General features: G+C 46.6%; 1 protein-coding gene across 6 annotated transcripts in view; it reads left to right on the forward strand.

The window, feature by feature from the left end:
• Positions 1–2,103: 2,103 nt before the first annotated feature.
• The window catches only part of LOC143297438 (uncharacterized), a 97,926-nt gene continuing 94,399 nt past the window's right edge, over positions 2,104–5,630 (forward strand). For 2 of the 6 annotated variants that reach the window (XM_076609801.1, XM_076609802.1), the window contains exon 1: positions 2,266–2,458. The gene's annotated coding sequence lies outside the window, so the exon portion shown is untranslated. Of the gene's footprint in view, positions 2,232–2,265; positions 2,459–5,630 lie in introns of those variants that run through there. The other 4 variants (XM_076609797.1, XM_076609794.1, XM_076609796.1 and 1 more) reach the window with 4 other exon arrangements.

Here is a 5,630-nt window from a genome sequence, read left to right on the forward strand (position 1 = left end):
ACAGAACTTTTACTATCATATTCACCGCGACTCATATAGGGAATAAGTGTATAGAGAGTTCTATGATGTGTGGTAAACAGTTTCTGCTCTTTAAATGGATAAGATTCAAAATTATCAACATAAGTTTCAACAAGACAACGGAAGAAACGACCTGAACAACGTCTGTATCATCAAGTTTAGAAAGCAAACCACATATATTCAAAGGCAAAAAAACAAAAACAAAAAAAGAAAGAAAAAACAAACAAAAACAATACTTCCCCAGTACGTCGAAACTAAACAATTGTTTCTCCATACCCACTCCTTCCCCAGCATAACCCTTCATCCTGCCCTCAGTCATCCTCACAACTATACATTCATCTACAGCTGTATTCCCAGAAACAGCATTGTCAGAAACATAAATATTCATGTTCAGGTTTTCCCCAGCCATTTCAACAGCCATAGGCCATCGTCATCATCACTGTCAACTTGACGGATGAGATGTGGTCAAATGGTTTGAGTGTTGGATTCTTGTATTACTCTTCTTCTTTTTTTCTCTCGCCCCAGTTCCCCGTCGAACCTGGTGGGGTAAGGATGGATATTCTTCTGATCTCCAGGGTGAACATATATGCCGACCTGCCAGTATTCAAACACTCAGTCTCACATCTTTCCTCGTTCACATTCAACACACTGCCATATACACTTTTTTTTTGTCACAGACATACTAGCAATATCGACTGAACGACACTTGAAAGTTACCAACACTCTCTGACAACACAGCACTCTGTGCTCTGTGGCAAGCCGGGTGCGTGCCTCTCTATCACCGACACGGTCAGAATGTTCCCCGCTCCCCCAACGCTTACCCATCATGCATAAGCTCATATTCTCACGAAACACACCCGTGGAGGGAGACCTGTTAGCGTTTCTGTCCTCGAATCCACGTGCAACTGGTGGCGGACCTAATTTGTCCCCAGTTCTAAAAAGATTCACCCACTTTGAACCATGGCACACTGATTCCATTTTGTTCCACAGGGACGGCCGAATCCATTGGTAGTCTCCGTCAGGTTGTCATCGGCGCCGAGAAAGAATCTTTTCCCGTTGATCACACGGTGATCGGAGACCATGTTCTTCCCCTGTGTCCTGGCAGACTTGAGGTGTTATGTCAGCTTTCTTTATATTCCTCTCACTGTCGTTGACAAGTATTTACAGATGTCTCTTTCTTCACAGATGTCTGTCTTTTGAAGTTTGTCGACAAGCAAGTCATTCACCATGTCACTGCAGCCTTGTTTCTCGGAACTCAGTGTGTGATGGTGTTGTTTTCTGAAGTTTCAATTTTCTTTTTCAAATTTGTGTTTTCTTCTTTCAACATTTACCATTTTCATTATCATGCCCCTTACCAAAACTTTCAGCTCGGTCATCTCATTTCTCATCTCGGTCATGTAATTTCTCAAGTCACCAAATTTAAAACAAAAGCTTCATGACCCTGACATAACACCTTTTAATATCCATGAGGTTTTTCATTCACTGCTTGTTCGATGCTGGCTCTTCTCTGGTAACTTGTCAGCTTCATTTGTCGGAGCGGATCCCGCTTCGAGGATTCTGGATTCATCTTCACATCACCACATTGGCGAAGTAAATTTGCCAGGTACAAAAGAGTGATGGGTAAACCAACAATTACACTGTCCATCCTGTTCACTGATTCTGAATGGAAAAACAGTTTTGCCTGTTTCAACATAAACAAACGAGTGCAGGCAGAAATCCTCCATAAGCACCTCGAAAGTAAGTGGAGAGACTGGTGTTGTTGTGCAGCTAATGTTGGAGCCCATTGACAGAAACCAAGCAGACATCAGAGACGGCAAGCTCGAGTGCTAGTGGCGAGAGAGATAGGCAAGGGCAAAAAAAGAAACGGGCGTGAAGCGGGAAGTAAATCTTGTCTTTACCTCGTCGCAAATTATTCTGAGCGGAAGCCTACCTCGTCACTCTTGCCGCGAGGTGGAAAAGTTCTCAGGTGTGGGGCACAATGTAGGGACTGACAGGTTAGCAAAGTGGCAAGGTTGGGGGGGGGGGGGGGGGGGGGGCTGTTACCCCGCTCCATTAATCCCCACCCCCACCCCCCACACGCTGTGTCGCTTCCACCACATCACAACAGTGAACTCCCGAACAGGGAAGGTCAATCGGGTAGCACAGCAAATCCCGGGTTTGGCTCTGCACTCCGGGTGGTGGTGATCTAACACGCGCGAAGTCTTCAAAGACCGGTATGTGTGTTGTAGGTAGGGTGGGTGTTGTTGGCGGTGGTGGCTTATCGACAGGGCGAAACTGTGGGTTGGGTGAAGGGTGTGAGTTCGGGTGGGGAGGTGAAGGAGTGGTGCGGGGTGTTGGCGAAGGGTGAGGCGTGGTGTGTGAAGTGGGACTTGAGCACGTTAACCATCTGGACGTGGACACTGACTTCTGAACACCAAGTAACCTTTTCTTCTTGTGGTGGGTGAGTGTGTGTGTGTGTGTGTGTGTGTGTGTGTGTGTGTAGCCATAATTCTTTGTCAAATATATGTTCGACACTTTTGACGCATAATATTTTTTGAAGCGTCAGGATAATATTGTTCTGCTGATGCACTTTAGCTGAAGCTATCATTGAGCATCCACAAGTAAAGAATATTTTAATTCTGCTATATCTGTTTAATGATAGCGGAATCTGCATGTGATTTTGAGAGAAACAATATATACCGTTATATTCCATTCAGTATGTGCGTTTCACACACACACGCACACACACAGATGCACGCACTCACACACACACACACACACACACATAGACACACGGGCACGCGCAAGAGAGAGAGAGATGCACAGAGAGAGAGAGAGAGAGAGAGTCATGCATAAAGAACGATGGACAGACAGATCCTGTGACGACAAAACTAGTTGCCTGAGCTTTATTCTGACAGCGTATGTAGCTAGTATTTAGTCAGTGAGTAATTAAAATGGATCAATATCGAAGTGTGGTCTGCGGGAGATGGAAAATACAAATTGAATGTCGATTGCTGACGTTTCTCCGTTTGTTGTCATCGTGTTTATGAAGTCAAGGATTGGTTGTAGCGCACTGTGACGTGAATGTTTCACGACGTCAACTGTTTGAGTGAGTAATCCTTGCTAGGTCACAGCGTGATTGTGAGGATGATGGTGGTGATGACAGATGGTGGTGGAAGTGGTGATGGGCGATGGTGGTAATGTCAACGACGAAAGTGCTTTCTTTGGTTAAACACCCCCCCCCCCCCCCCCCAGCAGAACACGTTTCTGATTCAAATCGAGCCTATATAATGACCTGTTGTGTGTGTGTGTGTGTGTGTGTGTGTGTGTGTGTGCGACACGTTGGCATTTTCTCAGCTACTACTCGCTGCACATGAACCAAGCTTGGAAAGAATGATAGTTATGAATTTGACCTGCATTGTGAGAGAATCCTGCAATTATTGTTAAACTAACTTGATATTTTGTACTGTTCCTGGGTAGAGTATGATCTATAAAGAAATTCGAAGATTTTAAAGGTCAAGGTCACAAATGGTGTATGGTATCGATAGGAGAAGTTTCAATGTGAAAGACGGAGGTCTTGGACACAATCCTCATCAGTTTGGTAGAATAAATTGGATTGGTAACAATAAAACCTTTGTAAAGAGACATAGTCAGACGTCAGAATTCAAGGTCATAACATGTATGGCGCGTATATGAAAAATGCAGAAGCATGAAAGATTTTTCATCCAGCTTCATTAAAAGAGTACAATGGTTTCTTTTAGCCAGAATGAAAGTTCTTGGTTAATCTACAGGTCAATGGTTAAGGTCACATGAATGTGTGTGTATGTGTGTGTGTGTTTGCCAGATATTCTACTTTGCAGGTGTGTGTGTGTGTGTGTGTGTGTGTGTGTGTGTGTTTTACCAGATATTCTACTTTGCAGATTCTTTTTATTCATGATGCTTTGCTATTTGTTTGCTGGAGGAAGATGGCAGAATGGGTAAGACGCTTATCTACCAACACAGTGTCCGCGAGGGTCTGAGACCGAATCCCGGTCTCGTCCTTTCTCTCAGATTTGACTGGAAAGTCAAACTGAGCGTCTAGTGATTCGGATGAGACGATGAACCGAGATCACGCGCGCAGCAGCACTTGGCGCACTGAAAAAGAACCCATGGTAACATATGTGTTATCTTCTGGCAAAATTCTTGAGAAGAAATCCACTCTGATTTGTACACAAATTCTGGATGCGCAGCTCTTCCCACAGGTGTTGCAAGGGAAAACGTCTCCAGAAGTTGAGCCCTGCTTCCTTCGCTCACGCTTCTCCTTAATGGCCAGCGTTCTCTTGTTTTCAAACGTCTTTATGCCACTAGAGCACAGCATCCTCCAGTGAGAGCGGTCAAGGGCATCAGTTTCCCAGGAAGCGATGTCTATGTCACAGGCTTTGAGGTTTGTCTTCAAGGTGTCCTTGAAGCGCTTGCAGGTTCTTCCAAGTTCACGGTGGCCTTCCTTCAGCTGGCCATACAAAAGCATCTTCGGGATCCTGCTGTCTGTCATGCGGACAACGTGTCCTGTCCAGCGTAGCTGGCACTGGATCAGCAGGCTTTCGATGCTGGGCAGGCCGCTCCTCTTTAGGACCTGGAGGTTGGAGACCCTGTCTTGCCACTTTATGCCGAGAATCTTTCGTAGGCATCTCTTGTGAAACTGCTCAAGTTGTTGAATGTGACGGCGATATGTCGTCCATGTTTCACAGCAGTACAAGAAGGTGGTCAGCACAACAGCTCTGTAGGTTTTCATCTTGGTGCTGAGCCTGATGCCTTTGTTGTTCCACAGCCTATTGTTGAGTCTGCCAAAGGCGGACCTGGCCTTGGCGATGCGCAGCGTCACTTCTGAATCAAGGGCTCCGTTGCTGCATAGGGTGCTGCCCAGGTAGCAAAACATGCCGACTGACTTGATCTCTGTGTCATTGATCTTGATTGCGGGTGGGGGGAGGCACTGGCGTTCTGTGAGCTAGCTGGTTGGTACATGGACTCGGTCTTGCTGAGGCTGATGGTGAGTCTAAAGCGCCTGCAGGAGGTTGAGAACCTGTCCATAATGAACTGCATGTCCTCATGGGTGTGTGCAGCAAGCGCACAGTCATCAGCGAAGAGGAATTCTCTCAACAGTGCCCCAAACACCCTGGACCTGGCGTGGAGTCACCGCAAGTTGAAAAGTTTGCCATCTGTGCGAAACTGAATGTAGATGCCCCGGTCACAGTCTTGGAAGGCGTCAATCAGCATGGCAGAGAAGAGAATGGAGAACAGTGTGGGTGCCAGGACGCAGCCCTGCTTCACTCCATTTACCACAGGGAACGGATCCGACATGTCAGTATTTTCCTGAACTCTCGCCTGCATGCTATCGTGGAAAGACGCAATCAGCTGGATTAGGCTGTCTGGGCAGCCGAACTTTAGGAGGATCTTCCACAGACCACGGCGGTTCACCGTGTCGAAGGCCTTTGTCAGGTCTACAAAGACCAATTGGAGCTCCTTGTTCTGCTCACGGTACTTCTCTTGCATCTGGCGTACGGCAAACACCATGTCACATGTTCCCCTGCCTGAGCGGAAGCCGCACTGTGCTTCAGGGATGACTGTGTTGGAGACATGGTCAACCGGTCTGTTCA

The sequence above is a fragment of the Babylonia areolata genome, chromosome 22, assembly GCF_041734735.1.
Source record: "Babylonia areolata isolate BAREFJ2019XMU chromosome 22, ASM4173473v1, whole genome shotgun sequence".
NCBI lineage: Eukaryota > Metazoa > Mollusca > Gastropoda > Neogastropoda > Buccinidae > Babylonia > Babylonia areolata.